Source organism: Balaenoptera physalus (assembly GCF_965194825.1).
Source record: "Balaenoptera physalus genome assembly, chromosome: 5".
Taxonomy (NCBI): domain Eukaryota; kingdom Metazoa; phylum Chordata; class Mammalia; order Artiodactyla; family Balaenopteridae; genus Balaenoptera; species Balaenoptera physalus.
The window spans coordinates 40348259-40372604 of record NC_138884.1 but is presented as its reverse complement, the minus strand read 5'-3'; the positions used below and the strand labels follow the sequence as shown (position 1 = coordinate 40372604).

General features: G+C 40.2%; 1 long non-coding RNA gene across 1 annotated transcript in view; it reads left to right on the top strand.

Moving 5' to 3' along the window:
- LOC309661688 overlaps nucleotides 1-24346 on the top strand; it is a 461825-nt gene extending 437479 nt beyond the window's left edge. The window contains exon 2 of the long non-coding RNA XR_014264162.1: nucleotides 1-24346. This exon is cut by the window's left edge and continues 12875 nt beyond it. This is a non-coding gene — a long non-coding RNA (uncharacterized lncRNA).

Here is a 24346-nt window from a genome sequence, read left to right as displayed (position 1 = left end):
TCATAGAACATGTCAGTCACAGCACCTGGGAGTCAAGGCATGAGCTTTGGAAGACTCTTCCTCAGACAAAGGCAGGGATAGGACAGCATGAAACATGGGGGCAAAGAAGAAGGATGGAAAAGTGAGGTCCCCTCCAAATGTGGGGCCTCTGGGTTCCTGAGGAGCTGTCTTTTCTCCCGCCTGGAACCAAGAGTTCTCTCTTTCCCATCTCTGGGGCCCTCAGAATGCCTTGTGTAGAGTCAGAATAACTACTAGCTATTAATAACTACTGACTAACATTTATGAGCAATTGAAAAGTGCCCGACACTGTTCTAAATGCCTTACACATATGAACTCATTGAATCCTCACAACAGCAAATGTTTTTACAGATAAGGAAACCAATTCAGAGCGATCCAGGGACTTGCTCTAAGGGCCAGACTGTTGGAAGCAGCATTTAGCCCAGGCAGTCAGACCCCAGAGCTGGCATTCTTCCCTGCTTCTCCACAAGTGGAAAAAGGAAGGAGGGAAGGAGGTGAAATATCTTATAATGAAGAGAGAGGTTTTTCCAAGTATAGGGGGCAGTAAAGAAAATCAGCAAAATGTAGCCTAATAATCCACAGGGGCAGAGAGAAGACTCTGGCTTCTTGGTGTGGGTTCCTGTTGTCTTCACCAGAAGCTGCTACGTCAGTCCCCAAGACCCTCAGCTAGAGAATGCCTGAAAGACAAGAAACTATTGATCAAGAAACTATTCGAGTAGGTTAGAGACATACATCTACCATGCCGAGAGGAGACTGAAACTCCAGCGAGCAGTGCCAAAAGCAACCCTTTCCAGAATGAAAAAACTCATCTCTCAGTACTTCTCAATCTAATTGAAATCTACCTCTATGGGATAGATTCACAGACAGCAGATAAACTGTGATTCCGTAGTTGAGTACCCTCTCAGCACAAATAATACTTGGGCTGAATTCTCAGCTGCAAATATTCAAGTTAGACAAAGCAAGAGTAACAGAAAAGCACTGTTTTTACATATCTGAAATATATACCCCAAAATCTCCACTTGGGAATAAGAATAGTTGTGTGTATATGTATTTTTAATATATTATTTGTACATATTACTGTGCTTGGTTGGAGATTGAGGTGGGGATTTTTATGAAAGAGATGTGTGAAGGGAATGCTCTCTGGAGAAGCCTGAGGGAAGTGGGGGGGCTCAGCCAACACGTGGCTAAGTATGGCTGGAGACAGCTCTTCCTTTTTTCCTTATTTCCTGCCATAACGTCTAAATTTAAATTTGGTTAATAAATAACTTTCAGTTCAAGGTCCATTTCATTTATATTTTCCTATGAAAAATAAATCATATGATGCCAGTAATGCAGACATATTATACCTGTTTCTCTTTTCTATATCAAATCTGAAAATAAACTTGAAAAGCTACACCTTACAACTCTGACATTTTCCTTTTCTGAAGTTTTTGTTCTAGCTAAGACCTAGTCTTTTTATACTTACAGAATAAATTCAGTTATTTCTGGTACATAATAAACCCAAGCTCAAAGTGTTAGGTTCACAAAGAGATATCCACTTTCCTAAATATGAAACACAAGGAATGGGCTTGCAGCCAATGTGAGAACATAGACAAATGTGCCTCCTCTAGAATTTGAACCAGGAAAACACAACCAATGGTGTCCATCCCTAAAGTGACACAAGAGGTGGCATAAAACAACAACATGACTGATGAAAATATTTAAACTCAAAATTGTTCATTTTAATTGTAATAATTTATATCCTGCTGACTTCAATTTGGAATTGGAAATAGCACCACCCTTAATCTTTCTCAGGCTAGATTGAGATTATTTTGTTTGGCATCCGTACAAATTCAAAAGTATGTATATTGTAATTTTTCCCTCCTATATGTAACTCAAATGGTTTTACCAAAAAAAAAAAAAAAAAAGGTCCTTTATGGCTGGTCAAATAAAATAAGCTTGAATCACACCCCACAAGAGGAGATAGCATAGTGCATCATTCCTCTAGCTACTCCAAACATTGAGAGGGATGGAGTCTTATGGATTCAGATTAACCTCTGACTCTGAGCTGCTGTTTTAGCTTATGGATTGTTTTACTCTTATTCTGTACCATGTCAACCCAGATGTAAAACTGAAAACTGTTTCCTGTTTGCCACCAGAATCCACTTGCCTAAGGTTTTTGTGTTAAAAGCATTGGCTGAAAGCTTTGGTGAGACAAGGTTTACAATTAAAACTGTAAAGTCAAATCTTAAAATAATTCTTTTTCTTCCAAAAAGTTATATTTTGGTAGATTTTTGCTTTAGTGCATTAACCAAAACCAAGTTCCTTTCTGAGCCTTTGAACTACCTGTCATCTTTGCAAGAGTGAGGATTTTGTTTCCATGCAGCTTCTTCAACCCTGTGCAACACACAGTTTTGTGCATCTTCCTTTCTCTTTCTGGCAGCCTTACCTATGGTACCTGAGTCCAAACTGGCACTCTCATCCATAATGAGGAGTTCCTGAGATCTGGTGTACACAGAGGCACATACCCATAATTACATCCATTAAGATGTTCACAATAGCAGTTAAGAATAAATGTCCAAAAAGAACTTACTAGTCCATCTTATTGGGAAGTCCAGAGGCTGGATGAGCCTTGAAGTTGGTTTATACAGAGATGTCATAAGGAAACAGCACCCTTCCTTCGCAGTCAGGGCCATCCCAAAGCGGCCTCACCTCAGCCATAGGAATGCTACCGATGTTTCCTCACTTTACCAGTAGGACACAGAGCTTGAGTTCTACAACCTTTGAACAGAATTCCTCACATTTTCAGTGACTGAACCACCCCAAACTCACCCTTGTAGATGGAAGCATGCCAGGCACTGACTGGCTTGGTTGTAAATGACCAGAACTGTAGCCAGGAGGAGAGGATTGCCCTCTGGGTTTATACCAAGCCAGGCTGGAGATGGGGTCGACACTAATGGGGGAGGATGTTAATGGATGTTGGGGTGTGGGTGGGATGTGGGTGTGGATGGTGGGATGTCACAGCATCCACAACAAGAGTGAGGCCTCATCTGCGGAGCCAGCAGCCCAACAGCATGCTCTGTGGGGACTGCCTACTAGAGACTTTTAAGTTTCAGCAGCTCTTGGAAAGTCAAAGAGGATAAAAGTGATGGTGGTCAGAAGACTTTAAGACAGAGAGGGGAAAAACAGATACCTGAGATACAGAGGTGGAATATGCTCAGGAAGAAAGTAGGATGCAGCCTCGGAAACAAATCCTATGGACAGATAGACATGCAGACCCTGCCCCAGGAATCCCACTCTGTCAAGTCCTGTGTGGTGGAAACCACAAATCTACCCCCAGCAGGTGGCGAACATGACTTAGTATGGTAGTTTCCCCACAAGCTGTTCACCTTCTCATTTCCACTTTGCCTCACAATTTGGACATGATAAATACTCTCACTTCCTCACTTCATCTTCAGGGGCTTCACAAGCTATCGCACTCATCCAAGCCAGCCACTGCTGCCTGCTCGGCCTTAAGAGAGCTTCACAGTCCTGTGACCTCTGCTTTACTTCTCATTCCTCCAGACTCCTGCAGCCCTTGGGTTTTGTTAGTGGAATGCTAGACACTTACAAACATGCAGAAAGCACATTTCTATATAATAAATCTAATAGTAGCCAAACATTTTTCCTAGCCTAGAATGTGCTCATTTCATCTTTGTTTCCATATTATAGCTGCCATTGGTTTAACATATTCTGTCTGGCACTGTACTAGATAATTTTTAAATCTTAATAAATTGTAATAAATCCTCACAACCGAAGAGTGTTTAACAATCAGTTTACAGTTGGGAAACTCAGGCTCAAGTGAAATAACTTGTTTGACTCATTTACTGCAGTGGCAGAGCCAAGTCTGTCTAATTCTCTCTCCACAAGATCATAGTAAAATACAGCCTTCTTCCTGAGAATGCTATACTTATATATAAAGAGGGCAAAGAGATGCAAAATACTTTATTATTTAGCTTAAACTTTGGGTCCAAAATCCATTGTAAGAACTAGGATATTGGGCTGGACCACAGGAAAATTCCATTTTTTGCCTCTGTTAGAGACTTGGGGATCCTTCTTCCCCTCAAACCCAGACTCAAATCTTGAATCTTAAAACTCAAAGAAAAAGAAAATCCACATCCCATAGGGCCAGGGATATTGGAGATGGAGACAAAGGGAAAGAGGGAGCAGATTACTCAATACTCATATTAAAGTGGACCAAGCCACCTGCCCTAGGTTTTTCAGGCTGATATGGTAGCAGTAAACTTGGCTGCATGTGGGCAAAGTGAAAGTGAGAGCTGGCTAGGGCTGATTGAGCCCAGATTCTTAAGTCCAGACACACAGAAGAAAACACATCCATGCAACCCATCTAGGGGACACCAGCTCTAGGAAAAAAAAAAAAAAAAAAACCCTTCCAAGATGTTCTAGCATTTGCACAACACATTTGCTTTTGAGAGTGGATGTTCTTGCCCTAACTTCTCTCTAGAGGGTTATAAAAGGGGTATCAGGGTAGAGAAACTTTGAATTCCCTCTTCACATAGGCACACAGATGCTAATTATAACTGGAAATGCCTTGTTGATAAATTTCATTATTTATTACGTGCAACAGAGAATAAAGTTGTAAGAAAATTTCCTTTAGTCAGGGTGGGTTTAATATGAGTAAAGTAGGAATATTAGTGAGTCATTGGAATACTCATTTCAGGTATGAGAACACTTTTTCAGATAACTGTGCTGCACCTCCACAAACTGAAATCATCCCCATCCTTTGAGTCCTAGCGTGTGAGTGATGGAGGCCCCACTCACTGCTCCTGTGTCAAAACCACCTCAGTGCCCTCAACACAGGATGGCCATAGCCAAGGCTGCCTGTTGACTGAGAAAGGAAAAGAACAATTTGTGCAAAAAAAAGGAAAAAAGAAAAGAAAGAGAAAGAAAGAAAAGCCTTGATTACAGAGTAAAGCAGTTTTCTTTAAAAGGGCCTGGTCTGCTTGCAAAACTGACTAAGCTAGTTCCACATAAAAGCATAAAAGAACATTCATGAATTGAAGAACCTAAGCATAGTGAACTGAGTGGTTCACCACCAAGACCAGTAAGTTGACCTTATTATCTGCCTGCTGCATACAGGCCATCAGTAGCAAAGGATGGAGCCTTCATTTAAAATTTGAGTCTTTGGTCCTTTCACAATAGTCTTTTCAGGGTTCCAAAACTCTGGATACTTTTCCAGAAGTTCTTTATTACTCTGGACACTTACTCCTTCCCTCCCACAGGGAGATGAAATTGGAGTTAAAAATATTCACAGACCCCAGAGGTAAATTTGGTTTTTGTTCGTTTTATTTTCCTTTAGTTAAAACCATGTTTTGTACTGCAAATTTTAAAGCCCTGCTCATGATGTATTCTAAACCTCCAGATAGTAGGATTCACTGCTCATATTTAGTTTCAAGTAGAGTTTGTGTTGGACCTTCTTTAACCAACAGATCAAGTTCATTTGCAATTATCAAGATTCATTTCAATTGTTCTTCTCTGGCAAGTTCAATGCGTTCCCCTAGAAAGGGTTTATATAACAATATCCAGGGACTTCCCTGCTGGTCCAGTGGTTAAGACTCTGTGCTTTCATTGCTGTGGGTGTGAGTCGATCCCTGGTTGGGGAACTAAGATCCCACAAGCCACTCAGCATGACCAAAAAACAACCCCAAAGAACAATATCCACAAAGAATGAAAATAAAAGTTTCAAATCAGCCTCAAGTCAAATAATGACAAATAGACAATTGATAAAATTGGCTTTGATGGAGTTCTGCTGTATAGTCTGACCTTCACAGAAATTAAACTTTGGGTTTTTTTCTCCTAATCTTCTGGTTGCCACCAAGTATGATGGCAACTTACTGTGCCCCAAACCAATATGTGGTATAAGGGCAATACTTTCTAAGTCTCAATTTCCTAATCCATAGTGAAAAAAAAGTTTAAACCTGCCCAATCTATCCCTCAGAAATTTTATGAAAATAAGTGAGACTTTATGAAAGCACTTTGCCTTATCAAAGGAGGAAGGAGTGTGACATAAATACAAGAGTGTGATAACTGGTAGCAAAAAAAAAATTAGTCCTGTGTTATTCCAATATAAATCATATTTCATACATTATAACAATATGGGCACTCATCAGGAATAAAATAACCTTCAGTTAGATTGAAATAGAGACAGGTGTGTAATGCAATGCCTTCTGACTGAATGCCAACATGAAATAAGTCCCTAGGGGTTTAAAATGCTTAAAGAATAAGCACTACAAAGATGAGCAGCCTTACTGGGATATAATTCAATCTCCACTTTTATTTCCAATTCCCCATTCAACCCACACACCTATTGTCTGCTCTGCATATGTTACTGATATGCATCTACATCATTATTATAATCAATAACAGAAAAAAATCAGTGCCCTTAGTCTTGCATAGCAACACTTTTCATATCTTCTGTAGTGTCTGCAAATGAGATGAATCATAAGAGACCATACAGACCATAAGAGAATTTGGAGAACAAATCCCATTATATAAATATAATTTACATAAAAATACAGATTCCTATGTGGAAAAGCTGAAAGACCTTTGCTAAACTCTTTCCCCCCATTAGAAATACAAACTGAAGTAGAAAAAAATGTTCTCTATTTTTCCCTGTCTCTTTATGATTTAAGCATATATTGCTACTAAAGATGATAAATCAAATGAAGGGGAAGCGACGGGCTTCTTTGAACACAGAATTGTAAGGTGAGTGGGCAGGCTGTACTTACTACAGAGTCCTTCCCATGTCATAGCCCACCTAGTCAGTTTCAATAAATGGCATGTGGATATTTGTAGGAAAACAAACAAACAAACAAACAAGCAAAAAAACTCAGAAACTGAAACTTTTAAATAAGAAAGAGACTGGTCCAGTGACATCACATTGTTTACCCACATTCTACTTCCAGTCAGTCATCATAACATCATTTCAAGGAGTAGCTTTGTATCCATTGAGAGTACTTTCTCTTTCACTATCCCTCCAACCCTCTTGGGATACAGGAACACAAAATGTTCTCATATGAATTATCAACTGGTTTGTTCTGTACTGTTCTGAAACCTTAATGTGCCCTAAAGAGATCTTTACATGGTACTGTTAAATTTGCCCCAAATTATTATATCTGTGCATATCCCAATGTGGGTTCCCTGGGAAACAAGCTCTGAGAAGGTTCACTGGGGAGGACCTTCAGCACCAAGGGCTGGTGAGGAGGAGGGAGGCCTGAGGACTGGGCAGAGGGAGGAGCAACTGCACTGCAGGCACACAAAAGCCTCAGGTGATCCCACTGGGAGCTCAGGGGCTAGGAGGGCCCCTCGGCATAACCTCGAATTGATTACATTCCCTTTCAGACAAGTCATTAGCCTCAAGCTGACTGAGGAGGTGCCTGAGGTGACTTTGGGCAAGGCTGCTCACCCCAGCCTAGAGCAGTGTTTAGGGAGGGACTCAGCTGAGAGTGCTCAGTGCAGCCTCTGGGAGTGCTTCACTCCCCAAGGGGGGAGGTGTGGCCCATGCACCAAGGCATTCCTTGCAGTGCAACAGAATCTACAGGCTTCACCAGCAAAGTGGCCAGTCGCAATATGCAGGGCGTTTACACTTGGTGGGTGCCAAGATCACTGCTTATCCTCTCTTTTACCGCTTCCACAAACTTCTGACAAAGACAAGGGTCATATTTTGTCAATTACTTATCGAGTGATGTTTGAAATATTGTCCATTCAGTATGGTAATCTTGCTATGGCTGTCGTGCCTGAGGTGTAACTAACACATACCAGTAAATTGTTTTTTGAATATTTACATTTTTAATACAATTTAAATTAAAATGTTAACCCAGGGTTTCTTAACAGCAGCACTATTGACATGTTGGACCAGATTATTCTTTGCTGGGGTCAAACATGTTTAGCAGTATCCTTTGTCTCTATACACTAGAGGCCAGTAGCATTTTTCCCCACAGCTGTGACAGCCAAAATGTCTCCAGACATGGCCAGATGTTCCCTAGGGCCAAGCTGTCCACTGTTAAGAACCACTGAGTCAGCCTCTGATACCCACATGCTCAGGGACAGCAGATGGGTTTGAGATGATCCAATGAGAATGTTCTCCTGCATTCTGCCACCGAGACACAGACTCCTCTTTGTGGAGAACTATACTCAAGATAGGTGAATTTTTTCTCTTCCACAGAGAGTCACTGAGGCGTGAAGTTTAAAATAAGCCCCTGCCAAATGACTTGCTCCGCAGTTGGGCTTTGTGGTCCGATTTGGTCTTTCCTGCCTCTCCCCTCCTCCAGTGTTCACCTCCTGTGTCCTCAGTCTCTTGCCTGGGTGGGAGTGGACCTGAGAACTTGGGTGCCTGATGCTGTGATTCTCGAAGCAGCAGCACAGCAAGCCCTCGTGGGGGCACCACCCTCTCCAGAGAAGAAAGTGCTGTCCGGGAGGAAAGGGCTAAGTTAGCAAGGTTAGGAAAGACATTAGGAATCAAAAAGAGGGAAAATACATTTAGTTTGGCTCAAATTTTTCAACATTTATTGAGAACTTATGTCCTCATGAACCAATCTGGGTACTTGATGAAAATGTAAGTAAGACGGAGCCTCTATGCTCTTGGTTTCAGGGCTTCCATCCAAGTGCTCGCATTAATGTGACTCCAGGAGAGCCTCATCTGAGACATGTCACCATGTCAGATTCTGTCCTCAGCTCGGCAGATTCTGCCTTTCGTGGTTGCCAGTACCCTGAGAGTGGGTGCATCTCTCCAGCTTGGACTTAGACAAATAAAGCTCATTAAAAGTCAGACATACAAGCTAAAACAGCCATGGATTTAGCTATGCCAATAAATATAACTGCCAAAGAAAGCAGACACTTCAACCGGCTGGCACATTTAGGGAAACATCCCCGGAAGTCAATTTATAATCCAATGGCTAGTAGACGTACTCAGGTCACAAACTTGGGTGTGCAAAATATAACTTTACTTTCCTATAGCTCACCTGAACCTCTGTTTGGTACCGTATTTTTCCAGTATGAGTCCTAAAATAGCTAAGTTGATTTGGAATTGCCAGTCTGAAGTACAAACTTGTTTTTAGGAATAGTCTCAGTGAAATTCAGTACTTTCCCTCTCTCGATTACACAGGGTGGACTTAACTCCAGGGCAAATGATTGGTCCCTGACATCTGCTGAGATGTGGTCCCTTTCAGTCCCTGGATGGTGTCACTTCTCTTCCTTGGCACCTGCTGGATGACCACATCTCCATGGGTGTCTGTCACAGAACTCTTTCTTGTTCTGAACCTGAAATCCCTGAATCCATCCCTCTCTCTGACACAGGAAAGGCCCGCTCATGCTTGCGGGCCTCTGTCAGGGGAGGCCGGTGGGTTCTCTCTCAGCCACACAGGAGGGCACTTGCTGTGGGGTGGGGTTCTCTCTGAGGATGCCTCAGCCTGGTCTGCTACTCCTGGCAGCCCCGTATACACACCTCCACTCTCTTTCTGGGGTCCTAGTGGCACAGGAGCTCAGGGTGGGACTGACCATCTCTCAGATCTCCAGGCAGAAAGCAGCACACAAGATATTCTACTCCTGGGTTTCCCAAAGTTAACCTAGAGAGTTCTATCAAACACTGCCCCCACTCCCTCACCTACCCACCTAGTCAAGCCCGAGTCTACCAGCACTTACAAAGGTCTGACTCTTGTTCCCTCTCCAATTATGCCTTTCCCATCAGAGGCTCTTCTTGATTCATGCCTGGAAGGAGGATTATGCTCAGTCAGTAAATTTTTTTTCTAATTATGTTTGTCCTATGCTGAGGCTGCAACTTTTAACACCTGAAAGCTAAGAAATGACATCTTTGTTTTCTTCTGTCACCTCTGAGAAAATGCAAGCTTAAGTGTCAGAACCAAATGAAGACACTTAGAATAGCAAAATATATTATTAATAAATATATTTAAGCACATCTGTCTGTGAGAAATTGATACATCATCTCCATAACAAGGAGCAGTCTGCCTCAGGGACCAGAGAGGTTGAGGGCTGATTTAGGGAAGGGGAGCTGTTCCAAATATGTAAGAACCAGGAATGACCCATCAGATGAGTTCGCTGATGGAGAGGAAGCCAGCCACATGGAACTGAGTGTCACAAGTCCTTGCTTAGGGCACACCCATTCCTGGAAAGGGGGTCCTGCCCACTGAACTCTGGACAATTTTTAAAAACAGATGAACAAAAATTGACAGAAGTTTGACAACCTAATGGTTGACAACAAAGATATTTTAAATTCAATAAAAATAAAACAGAAACAGAAAAAACACTTTGTTTTGATGTGGTGTTCTGAAACAACTAACTCTGAAAGCCATTTACTAAGAAAAGACAAGGTAAAAGTAATCATCTAAATGAAAGCAGTTGTATGGCATTTTACAATGAAACTCTCCATTTTCCCTTGTGTATTCATTACCCTTCCTAAGCAAAATATCAAACATTTGGTCCATGGGGAAATATGTCCTTCACTAACCTGGGTTCACAAATTGTGATTTCCCACCCTCCAAGTTGGGATAGAGCTGGAACAGTGAAGAGACGTTTTGAACCAACTCTGGTTTGTATCCTTTGAGTTTTGTAATGGTGAAGCGTTTTGTTCCTTGTGCCATTAAGAGGTTGGTTAGCTGATAGGCGCTGTGCCCACAAGGACTAGTGGGGCCTTCTATTTTCAAGAATATTGAACAATAAGATGTGGATGTTGAAAGGCCATTGACTTTCAAGTTTGGTCATAATTAGAAATTATAGTGAGTGAATTTTCCCACGTTTAGACAAACCTCTGTAAAATAATTTTCATCAAGCAGTAAATATTCGAATAAACATTAAAAAAAATCCTACCCATGTTTTTCAATTTAAAAAATAAATTTAATATTTTCAGTTATAAACTATATTTCACATAATTTAGAAAATTAATCTAGGACTGAATTTAGAAACTCAATCTAGCACAATGTAAAAGTTGAGAATTATGTTTTATTTACCAGACTTTCTGAGGACTTCAAGCCCGGGAGGCAGGCTCGAGGATCACTCTGAGGGATGGCTCCCAAGAGGGTGGGGAGGAGCCAGGATATGTAGTTTTTGCAACAAAGACCAGGAAATTCAGAACGCCAAAAAAATTATTGTTAATTAAAGAAAACCAGACATCTCAATTAATGAATTCAGTGCTTTTCTATGTATGGGAAGATGCAAAAGTCTGGGCTCATTAAAATCATTCCTTTGATATGCAGTTCAGCTAGCCAAGGCCAGTACCCTGTGCTTCCTCATCCTGAGTCTTCTCAGGATGCACCATTGGGGATGGCCACAGTGTTTGACTGCTTGATGGCAGATATCCTGTTTCCATCTTGAGTTTCCTCAGGGCTCACCAGCGGGTATGATGGCTTGATGGCTGCAACATCCTTTGTTTACTGATACGGCAGGCAACGTTTCTCATTCACAAGTCCTTGAAGTACCTTCACTGTGTTTGCCACTAGTGAGCATCACCAGGACATGGAGAAGATGATCCAGTGCACAGTCATAGGTAAACAGCAGCAACAGGACAGCCACTCAATGAACAAAACTTAACTTGAAAACTGTAATTGTAAAGGGAATAGGAGCTATAGGTCATTGTCCCAAAAAAGTAGTGTTTATTTGTTCTTAGGTTTGATGCTTCCAAAATAGGCCTTCTGGGAGGGAAATATAATGCTGTCAGAGTAACATCAGAATCTGGTCTTACCTCCTTGCTCATTTGCAGAAAGTTCAGAATGCAGTTAACTGACAGCTTTCAGCTGTAGCCCGGGATGGCAGCCCCCCAGAGAGCTCTGAGGGACTGTTCTGAAGACCTAAGGGAGGAACCGGGATACTTAGGAGATTTGTTAGGGAAAAAAAATGTAGTCGAACATCAAGACATTACTGCTAATCACAAAAAACAGTCATTTCAAGTGAAATATTTTAGTGCTTTTCTCTGCATGGGAAGATGCAAGAGCCAGGGCTTATTGAATCATTCCTTTGATATACATCTTAACTATCTAGGGACAGTATCTAGTTTTTCTCCATCCTAAATCCCCTCAGGGTGCACCGTGCACCGTCAGCGGTGCCTGCAGTGGCTGATGGCTTTACAGTGGCAGTATCCTTTGTTTATTGAAACAGTAGGCAGGCTGTGATCTTTGTCCTCAATACTTTCAAATAATCAGCAGACAATAGAGGAGTCAGGAATCATCAAACCTTGTATTTATGTTCCATATTTAAATTAGATTAGGAAGATAAATATTCAGTTCTGGAGCTGGGAGGCCAGCCTGTGGTCCTGACTTATACCCACAGGTTAAGTGCTTCCCGGTGTGCATGAAGCAAGGCCGCCAAGGTACCTGGACCGGAGGGCCAAGTGCTGCAGGGGTTGGGTCTCCTGCACTGATTGACACGTCCCCTGTAACTTCTTCCATCCCACAAGCTAGCCAACAAGCTTTAAGGTACCCCGCCATCAAATGAGTCTTAGAGATGAGGATATGGCGAGGGGCATGACTCCTGGGCAGGATGTGGGGAAGACTGGAGCAAAGTGAGGCCAGGCAGGGCATGGCAAGGGTAAAAAGCAGCAAAAGAATTGGCCAGAGCCAACCGAGGCCCCTCCAGCAGGCAGCCCTGCTAGGTATCTGGATACTAGAAATGAGGGGGGGCAAGAGGTAAGGGCAGATGATGAGCCACAGAAACAGAGGGCTTCTACCTGCTGCAGCACTCAAGTTTCCCAAAGGTCACAGGCCCTGAAGAGTACTTCTTCCACAGAGGGAAATGGTGATACAATATCCATTGAGGACTGGTTCCAAGATCCCGGCCCACACCAAAACAGGCGCCCTCTCAAGTCCCTTGTATAAAATGGCCTAGCACAGTCGGCCCTCCTACCTGGGAGGCGGAACCGAGGCGGGGCGGAACCGCGGCAAGCGGAGGTCTGACTGTATAAAGGACTTTTGGGGCAGACACAAGCGGGTTCCAGTCCATGACTTTAATTCACCAATTGAGTAACTTGGGAAATTTGTGTGTCAGAGTCTCCGTTTTCTCCTGGAAATGGTAATACTTGCAAACCAAATTTGCAAACTTCCTATACAGATACATACAATAGGCATGTAAATTGCGGTCAATTAGTAAGCACTCAATAGATATTAGTTGTTCTCATTATTGTAGTTGTTCTCCTGCTTTCTTCTTCATCTTCTCCTTTGCAGTCTCTAGCATTTAAAAGGAAGCCTCCCTGTTTTGCCATTTAAACCTTATTTCCTTCATGTCCCTAAGGGCTCTCAGTCCCAGCTTTAGACAGAAGGTCCGTGACTTACAGACTCTGAGGGGTGCTTGAGGGTTAACTGAAGACAAAGCAAAAGAGGGGCCTCCTCTTGGGTTATGCAGAGGTAGTGGTCTCGTCATTTCCTGAAGCGCAAAAAAAAAAAAAAAAAACCTAAAAAACACCTCAGGAAAAACTTAAAAATATTTTCACTGTAATCTTGGTACACTGTTATTCATACATTCACAGAATGCATAGACAAATTTACCAAATTTGGTCACAGTTAAAAAATGTCATTCATGAATATTTTAAAATATTATGGACAATGTATCCTAATATTGATGTGTTTTTGAAATGAAATTCTGCTGCTTTTTGTGTCAATTAATTCAGGGGTGATTAAGTTGTTCAAGTTTTCTAGTTTGCACACCAAGGGGCCGTTAGAAATTAGCAAGTGAGTGAAATAATGAGCCTTGACTTTCTCAACTGTAAGAATCTAAATGTAAGTGTTTCATTCTAGAACTAGAACGTCCTTTCATTTTATGAGTAATACATCCAAGTTAATTAATCCAAATTTGGATTTGGTATATAAATACCCAGGGAGAGATTTATGTATGGAGATAAAAATGCAAATATTTGAAGTGAAAATGTGGAAAGTGGCCATCAGATGACTAAAGCCTTCAATGTGCTGACATCTGACAGCTGTCTGGCAAATTTACAATTAAAACTGGAATAGAACATGAGAGAAGTAAAAGGAAAAGAACCTTTGGGAAAATGTATCACTAAACAGCACTAACACGGTATGATAGGTGTCCTGAGTAGAAATGACTGAGAGAATGCTAATGCCTTGAGGACGCAGTGTCTGGGGGGACTTGGACATCTTGGCCTCCTGAGGAATTCAGGTAGGTTATCACAACATGAATAAACCTTAGGTACGTAAAGTGTAACAAGAAATAGCCATGAATTAACGGGCTAGTCATCCCCAGATCACTAAATTCCAGAGGCAAATGAAATGGGGTTTATACAACAGAAGAACAAGAGCAATCTGTTTTTATCACTTCACCGAAGGATTTACAGCAATAGGGGGACAGGAGGAATTCTGCAATTATTCCTTCACTCATTCATTCCTTTAATCAACATGCATTTTTAGAGCACATCTGATGTTCAGAGCATGACAGCGACCGTCTAATATTTGCTTGACCTTTTTTGTCTCTAGTTTTATCAGTCATACCCCTCTTCCAGAAAGCAAATTCCATTTTGCTGAATTACCTCTCCATCCAAATTCTTAGTGGCACAGCGAATCTCACCTCTAGGAATCTTTCCCTGGACAGAAAAGCACCAAATGTAAAGATAAATGAACAAGAAAAATGGATTGCAGCCTTTTTTATAGGGGCAAAACCTGTAAACAAAAGGAATATTCATCAGTGGGAGAATGAATGAATATATTGTGGTTTATCTATGACATGAAAGAGTATGCAGCTTTTTTAAAGAATGATTTCAATCCATACCAATGAACCTGAAGGACTTCTACAACTTATTGTTAACTTACAAAAGCAATAGGGAGAGATGTATATATAATGAATTCTACTTTTGTAAAACAATGACTTAAAAACTTCCCTATAATGTGTGTTTATATATGATTATATGACCTGGGAAAGGTATGGGGAGATGCACACTTGGCAGTTAAAAATGACAAGGTGGAGAGAGGACATAAAAAATAAAAGATTTAAGGTGTCACATTCAAAAACATCATGTTTCATATATCATTTAAGTAAAAATTTAAGCTATGTGTTGTGTAGGCATAAAATGTTAATGGTAGTTATCTCAGGGTGGTGGAACTTTAATTTAGATGGCTTTCATTTTCTTCCTTACACTGTGAATTTTTTTCAACTTTACAGTATTAAAAATCTGTTAATATTACAAATTTTTTTTTAAATTTTATAGTAAATCACCAGGCCACAGTTTCCTCACACTAGACTCATAAAAAAAAAAAGTCGTGAATACTGGGCTGCTTTCCATATTTTATTTTTCTATTATTTTTATTGAAGTATAGTTGATTTACAATATTATATAAGTTACAGGTGTACATTATAGTAATTAATAATTTTTAAAGGTTATACTCCATTTACAGTTATTATAAAATATTGGTTATATTCCCCGTGTTGTACAATATATATTTGTAGCTTATTTTATACCTAATAGTTTATACTTCTTAACCCCCCACTACTATATTTCCCCTCCCCTCTTTCCTCTCCCCACTGGTAACCACTAGTTTGTTCTCTATATCTGTGAGTCTGCTTCTTTTCTGTTTTATTCACTAGTTTGTTGTATTTTTAAGATTCCACATATAAGTGATATCATACAGTATTTGTCTTTCTCTCTCTGACTTATTTCATTTAGCATAATGCTCTCTAAGCCCATCCATGTTGCTGCAAATAGCAAAATTTCATTCTTTTTTTATGGCTGAATAATATTCCATTGTGTATATATGTACCACATCTACTTTATCCATTTATCTGTTGATGGACACTTAGGTTGCTACCATATTTTGGCAATTGTAAATAATACTGCTATGAATATTGGGGTACATGTATCCTTTCTAATTAGTGTTTTTATTTTTTTCAAATATATACCTTTTGGATATATGTGCTTCCCATATTTTCTTCCCACAGGAAGATGTGGGCCAATGATACTAATGTTGATGCTGATTTTCCACTGGCCATGTGACTACAATATTACACTACCTTCTGCACATCTTATTCAATCTTCACCTTACCATTTGTTTGGACTTAATTTCGCTATGAAACCAACATATTCATTAGAGTTTATGTGAATGTTATTCACAAAGACTGGAAAGAATCATGTAAATGTTTTCTCAGACCTTGCTGCCCCAAGTGATCATTCTGCCAAAAGCAGGCCTGATATCTACCTCTTCTATCCCTTACTAAGCGCATAACAGGACAATGTAATGATGACCTCCCTCTTATTGTTCTATAGGTCTTGAGGACCTCAGCTAAGCATGCACATTCCAGTGGTCGTAAATTAACCAGGACCTGGTTAGCTTTGCAGAGCAAGGTGGCAGAAAAGCTCCATTTATTTTGTTCTAACAGAAAGAACTAAACATAATGATAACAAAAGCTTTTTACTAATGTTAAAAAGGAATTTTAACTTTTCATAAGCATTATATAGGGCACAGCCAAGAGTTTAAAAGTTCACTCAGACACTTTATGCTGAGTGTAAACCAAGTAAACCAAATAAGCTCCCAATGGGTGAGGCTCCTGGAAGTGGGATTTGTAATGACAATGAATACCCAGCAGTGGCACCAGAAACAGAGAGGAGTTTATCCATCAAACATGATTGTCCCTCCTCCGAGAGCAAGCAGCACTATAAAAGTCACAGGCCAATTGACCTCCAAGGTGGTCCAACCCATGATGATTTCTGAATTAATTAGGTATGTTGCTTTCTAGTTTTCTGCATACATCATCCCCTGAATTTAACACATTTGTTGAGTATTTAACTGTGTTCTAAGTTTTTTTAGTAGATAAGGAAAGTGAAGCAGACAGATTTAAAAACTTATTTAAGCAAAACAGCTGACAAAATAAATTAAAATTTGTTGTCTGTGTGACCTTTTCAGAATATCCAGAATGCAAGCTCCCTGAGGGCAGGAGCATTTTTTACTATGTTCATTTCTGTATCTCTAGTGCCTGGGACACTCGCCAGCACATGAGAGGCTTTTGGTAAATATCTGTTGGATGGATGAACGACTCCGTTCACTAGAGTATTGTCCTTTATATTCTATTAAAAAAATTGAAGGAAGTTTATTAATATGGGGTGTCCAGAGCCTGCAGAAAGAAACACAACATAGATTAAACCAATTACTTTTAATTCCAAATGCTTTAAATGCAAACATTCCCCATTGATTAGAAGATAGTGTTGTAAAAAATGTAATTACACATTCATTTTGATGAGTCCTTTCATCTGTTCTTCTTGTGCACATATCTTTATAATAATTCTCATAGTGGAAAACTGCAGGGAGTCCCATGGCAACAGGGCCTATGCTTTGTCAAGAAGAGACACACAGGTTCCCTCATTTTGTGATTTAATTTACCGATGAAGCAGGGAAGAAGAACTACAGGAAGAGATAAAAAGGAAAATCATTATCTCAGTGAATCATCGATATTTTCTAGGTGGATGCATCCATGGAGTTAATAAACTGGTAGGCAGGTCTGATGTATTCACTGTCCTCCCTATCCTCTCTGCAAACACGGAGATACACCCTCAGCCCTAGCAACTCCCAGAGCCACCCACAACAGGGATGCATCACTGAGCACCCACATCATCCTTTGGTTTCTCTCTCTGAGCTCCCTGATTCCCCTCCTGTATTCTGATCGCTGCTCCCCTGCCCATCTCTCTCCCTGCCCTCTCAATGTCATCACCCTCCAAGGTTCTGTCACAGTTCTTGGCATCTGGGCACCCCAGCACAGCGTACCCTTACCCCTTGCCACAGCATCAACACTTCCACTTTTGCAAATCTGGATCTCCAGCTCCAACTCTCTCAAGGACCCAAGGCCAGCATTTCCGCCTTTGTGCTTGTCATCTTCCAGAAGGGAAGGTACATCACAGGTCAAACACTTCAGAAAGGTGGACAAAGGGAAGAACTGAGATAACACTTTGGGATCTAGGAGATCATTGATGATGTGCAGGAGAGCATTTCTGTAAAGCACTGAGAGAAGCCATATTAGGAAGCTATGCATTGTCCACCCAGCCAAAAACCACTTGCCTAACCTCTAATCTCTCCATATTTTGACGTTACCCCTTTTATCCAAACTTTATATTCCTACTCCTCATTATCTCAGAATCTCAGTCACTCTCACACTTTCCTTCCTATCTTTATTACTACTGTTACCTATGTTTCATCCATTTACAGAGGCTCAAGTTTCACCCTCTCTGCTACTGTCTCAGATCCTTCTGAATTACTGGGTTCAGTGGATCATACTGAACCACTGCATCTTCATATACCCTAGTCTATTCTCCTTTTTTTGTGACGTGAACCTAATTCAGTTTGGCCATTATGCACTTCTTAGGATAGACCATCTTTGTAGGTAATCCTACAAATTTTTATTTGATATGGAGAGTTAGCTTCTCCCCCACAACCTCTCCACTGGGCTATAATAAAAGCAAGTCTCAGAACAAATTCTGTCATATAAATATAATTATTACACAAATATTCATTAGCAGGTAGGCAAACAAATGTTCATATGATCTGTTGGAAGCTCCATGAATTACAGTTCTTTATGTTTTCACTGTTCTAATTACCTTCATACATTAAATGTCTAATCAAGGCAAAATGATAATATTTCAAGGCAGGATTCTGTTCCCTTTACAGTTGGCATCAGGAACCAGAATCCTATGACTCAATTGCTGGACCCAGAATAATTAAGGATTAAATCTTGAATGTCATGCCTGCTAGCCTTGCTCTTATATCGTGTTCATGCAAGGGTAGAAAGACAGAGAGTGTCTTTAGGTTATGCTAACCAATCTACACAATTTGAATACCTTTAATTTCACCAGTGAGAACCCATTTCTGACATTTAGCGTGTTATTAAGCAAGGTATCTGATATCAACTGATTTTATTTGTTTAACACTTATACAGCATTTACTATGTGGTATATATTACTCTAAAAATGATATCCATATTAATTCATTTAATCCTCTTAGCAGGATATAAGGCAGTCACTAGTATTATTCCCATTTTACAGATTCAGAAACTGAAGTGCAGGTAAGTTAAATTCCTGAGATATTATAACTAGTAAATAACAGAGCCAGGATTCCAATGGAGGCACTCTGATTCCAGGGTTCACAGTCTCCACAAATCCTCTGCCCCTCTGGATAAAAGAAGCACTTATAGATGTTACCTCTGGAATATGGGCTTCCTGATTAGAAATGCTAGCTGATCCAGTGAATATACTAGGACGACTTGGGTTGTCGCTTAACCTGACTAATAATGACAGCCATAATGTCCCACTCTCTATATTGAAGTATTTTAAAGTAAATAGCTAATACAATAGTTAACTCTATGCTTTATTAGTATGTCAATGAAGAATGCTGTTTTTTACAACGACGTATTTACTAATTATTTAGGTTTGTAGATCTTGTTTCTCCAGCTCTACTGTTTATCCCTTGTGCTGGTAACCATTTAGTGTACTTTGCAATGCATAGAATTATAGAATCTATATATAAAGGGAATTGGAGCTCAAGTAGTCTAATTGCCCTTCCAAACTTTTCAATTCTCTGTCTACATCCTCACTGTCAGATGATTGTATAGTTTTTGCTTGAACAATACCCATTTGGAGGATACTCACTCTCTTGGGGGCAGCCATCTAACTGGTAGATTTTTCTGCCTGTAAGAAAGTTCTTCTTTTGTTAAGCAGGATATTTTTTCCTCAAACTTCCACTGACTTGGTCATGGTTCTATGTGGCCATTAAGGAGTAGAACTTATGAAAAAAGGACACGCTCCCTCACAAAATAGTACCAAAGATACAGTGTTTCCCAAGGTTACACACTGCCTTCATGAAGGATGTGGTCCCATGAGAAGAGTTCATTGTGGTGGGGTTAAAAGACCAGCAAGTCCATGAATGTTGGACTAAGAGGAGAGAGGTCTGTGAGGACTGGTGTAGTCAGGGAGAGTTTTGGCAGAGGCAGTACCAGAATGACCAAGTTCACAGTAGGCAAACAATGCATTTTGTTGATGGATGGATTGAGTTGGTATTAGGCAACCTGGTATCTAAGCATGGTTCCTTTTATCATAATTCCTGATTTCTGCTTTTGACTGATCATGAATCAAGACCCAGCTGTGGAAATATCCCAAAGATGGTTAATTGCTGATTTCTTTCAGTTTGAGGCAGAAACGCAAATCAACAACCCTTGCATGATTATTTTACACGTCTGAATCTGCCCCCAGAGAGCTGCTGATTCTGAATTGCAAGTTGCTGATGGCTAAGTGTTTCACATGGAGCAAGGCTGCTATGCATTCTGAGCAAAGTATAGATAACAACTTACAGATTTGTCTGCATTAGAAAACCCCAGTCTTCATGTTGATGATAAGAATAACGGAAAGAGGATTAGGAACCAAGATGGCAGAGTAGAAGGACATGCTCTCACTCCCTCTTGCAAGAACACCAGAATGACAACTAGCTGATGGACAGTGATTGACAGGAAGACACTGGAACTCACCAAAAAGATACCCCACATCCAAAGACAAAGGAGAAGTCACAATGAGATGGTAGGAGGGGCGCAATCACAGTAAAATCAAATCCCATAACTGCTGGGTGGGTGACTCACAGACTGGAGAACACTTATGCCACAGTAGTCTACCCACTGGATTGAAGGTTCTGAGCCCCACGTCAGGTTCCCAACCTAGGGGTCCGGCAACGGGAGGAGGAATTCCTAGAGAATCAGACTTTGAAGGCTAATGGGAGTGGGATTTGATTGCAGGACTTCGACAGGATTGGGGGAAAAAGAGACTCCACTCTTGAACGGCACACACAAAGTAGTGTGCGCATTGGGACCCAGGGGAAAGAGCAGTAAACCCAGGGGAAACTGAACCAGACCTACCTGCTAGTGCTGGAGGGTCTCCTGCAGAGGTGGGGGGTGGCTGTAGCTCACCCTGGGGATAAGGACACTGACAGCAGAAGTTCTGGGAAGTACTCCTTGACGTGAGCCCTCCCAAAGTCTGCAATTAGCCCCAAAAAAGAGCCCAGGTAGGCTCCAGTGTCAGGTTGCCTTAAGCCAAACTACCAACAGGGAGAGAACCCAGCCCCACCCATCAGCAGTCAAGTGGATTAAAGTTTTACTGAGCTCTGACCACCAGAGCAACAGTCAGCTCTACATACCACCAGTCCCTCCTATCAGGAAACTTGCACAAGCCTCTTAGATAGCCTCATCCACCAGAGGGCAGACAGCAGAAGCAAGAAAAACTACAATCCTGCAGCCTGTGGAACAAAAACCACATTCACAGAAAGATAGACAAGATGAAAAGGCAGAAGGCTATGTACCAGATGAAGGAACAAGATAAAACCCCAGAAAAACAACTAAATGAAGTGGAGATAGGCAACCTTCCAGAAAAAGAATTCGGAATAATGATAGTGAAGATGATCCAGGACCTCGGAAAAAGAATGGAGGCAAAGATCGAGAAGATGCAAGAAATGTTTAACAAAGAACTAGAAGAATTAAAGAACAAACAAACAGAGATGAATAATACAATAACTGGAATGAAAACTACACTAGAAGGAATCAATAGCAGAATAACTGAGGTACAAGAACGGATAAGTGACCTGGAAGACAGCATGGTAGAATTCACTGCTGTGGAACAGAATAAAGAAAAAAGAATGAAGAGAAATGAAGACAGCTTAAGAGACCTCTGGGAAAACATTAAATGCAACAACATTCGCATTATAGGGGTCCCAGAAGGAGAAGAGAGAGAGAAAGGACCTGAGAAAATATTTGAAGAGATTATACTCAAAAACTTCCCTAACATGGGAAAGGAAATAGCCACCCAAGTCCAGGAAGTGCAGAGAGTCGCATAGAGGATGAACCCAAGGAGAAACACGCTGAGACACATAGTAATCGAACAGGCAAAAATTAAAGACAAAGAAAAATTATTGAAAGCAGCAAGGGAAAAACAACAAATAACATACAAGGGAACTCCCATAAGGTTAACAGCTGATTTCTCAGCAGAAACTGTACAAGCCAGAAGGGAGTGGCATGATATACTTAAAGTGATGAAGAGAAGACCCTACAACCAAGATTACTCTATCTCACAATGATCTCATTCAGATTTGATGCAGAAATCAAAAGCTTTACAGACAATCAAAAGCTAGGATGATTCAGCACCACCAAACCAGCTCTACAACAAATGCTAAAGGAACTTCTCTAAGTGGGAAACACAAGAGAAGAAAAGGACGTACAAACAAACCCAAAACAATTAAGAAAATGATAATAGGAACATACATATTGATAATTACCTTAAATGTGAATGGATTAAATGCTCCAACCAAAAGACACAGGCTCGCTGAATGGATACAAAAACAAGACCCATCTATCTGCTGTCTACAGGAGACCCACTTCAGACCAAGGGACATACAGACTGAAAGTGAGGGAATGGAAAAAGATATTCCATACAAAAGGAAACCAAAAATAAGCTGGAGTAGCAATACTCTCATATCAGATAAAATAGACTTTAAAATAAAGAAGGTTACAAGAGACAAGGAAGGACACTACATATGATCAAGGGATCAAACCAAGAACAAGATATAACAATTATAAATATATATGCACCCAACATAGAAGCACCCCAATACATAAGGCAACTGCTAACAGCTATAAAAGAGGAAATCGACAGTAACACAATAATAGTGGGGGACTTTAACACCTCACTTACACCAAAGGACAGATCATCCAAAACGAAAATAAATAAGGAAACAGAAGCTTTAAATGACACAATAGACCAGATAGATTTAATTGATATTTATAGGACATTCCATCCAAAAACAGCAGATTACACTTTTTTCTCAAATGCGCATGGAAATACTACAGGATAGGTCACATCTTGGGTAAGAAATCAAGCCTCAGTAAAATTAAGAAAATTGAAATCAAATCAAGCATCTTTTCTGACCACAATGCTATGAGACTAGAAATGAATTACAAGGAAAAAAACGTAAAAAACACAAACACGTGGAGGCTAAACAATACGTTACTAAATAACCAAGAGATCACTGAAGAAATCAAAGAGGAAATCAGAAAATACCTAAAGACAAATTACAATGAAAACATGACGATCCAAAACCTATGAGATGCAGAAAAGTAGTTCTAAGAGGGAAGTTTATAGCTATACAAGCCTACCTCAAGAAAAAAGAAAAATCTCAAATAAACAATCTAACCTTACACCTAAAGGAACTAGAGAAAGAAGAACAAACAAAACCCAAAGTTAGCAGAAGGAAAGAAATCATAAAGATCAGAGCAGAAATAAATGAAACAGAAACAAAGAAAACAATAGCAAAGATCAATAAAACTAAAAGCTGGTTCTTTGAGAAGATAAACAAAATTGATAAAACATTAGCCAGACTTATCAAGAAAAATAGAGAGAGGACTCAAATCAATAAAATTAGAAATGAAAAAGGAGAAGTTACAACAGACACTGCAGAAATACAAAGCATCCAAAGAAACTACTACAAACAACTCTATGCCAATAAAATTGACAATCTGGAAGAAATAGACAAATTATTAGAAAGCTATAACCTTCCAAGTCTGAACCAGGAAGAGATAGAAAATATGAACAGACCAATCATAAGTAATGAAATTGGAACTGTGATTAAAAATCTTCCAACAAACAAAAGTCCAGGACCAGATGGCTTCACAGGTGAATTCTATCAAATATTTAGAGAAGAGCTAAGACCCATCCTTCTCAAAGTCCTCCAAAAAATTTCAGAGGAAGGAAAACTCCCAAACTCATTCTACGAGGCCACCATCACCCTGATACCAAAACCAAAGATACTACAAAAAAAAAAGAAAATTACAGACCAATATCACTGATGAATATAGATGGAAAAATCCTCAGCAAAATAGTAGCAAACAGAATCCAACAACACATTTAAAGGATCATATGCCATGATCAAGTGGGATTTATCCCAGGGATGCAAGGATTCTTCAATATACATAAATCAATCAATATGATAAACTATATTAACAAATTGAAGAATAAAAATCATATGATCATCTCAATAGATTCAGAAAAAGTTTTGACAAAATTCAGCAGCCATTCATGATAAAAACTTTCCAGAAAGTGGGCATAGAGGGAACCTACCTCAACATAATAAAGGCCATATACAAAAAACCCACAGCAATCATCATTCTCAATGGTGAAAAACTGAAAGCATTTCCTCTAAGATCAAGAGCAAGACAAGGATGTCCAGTCTCACCATTATTATTCAACATAGTTTTGGAAGTCCTAGCCACAGCAATCAGAGAAGAAAAAGAAATAAAAGGAATACAAATTAGAAAAGAAAAAGTAAAA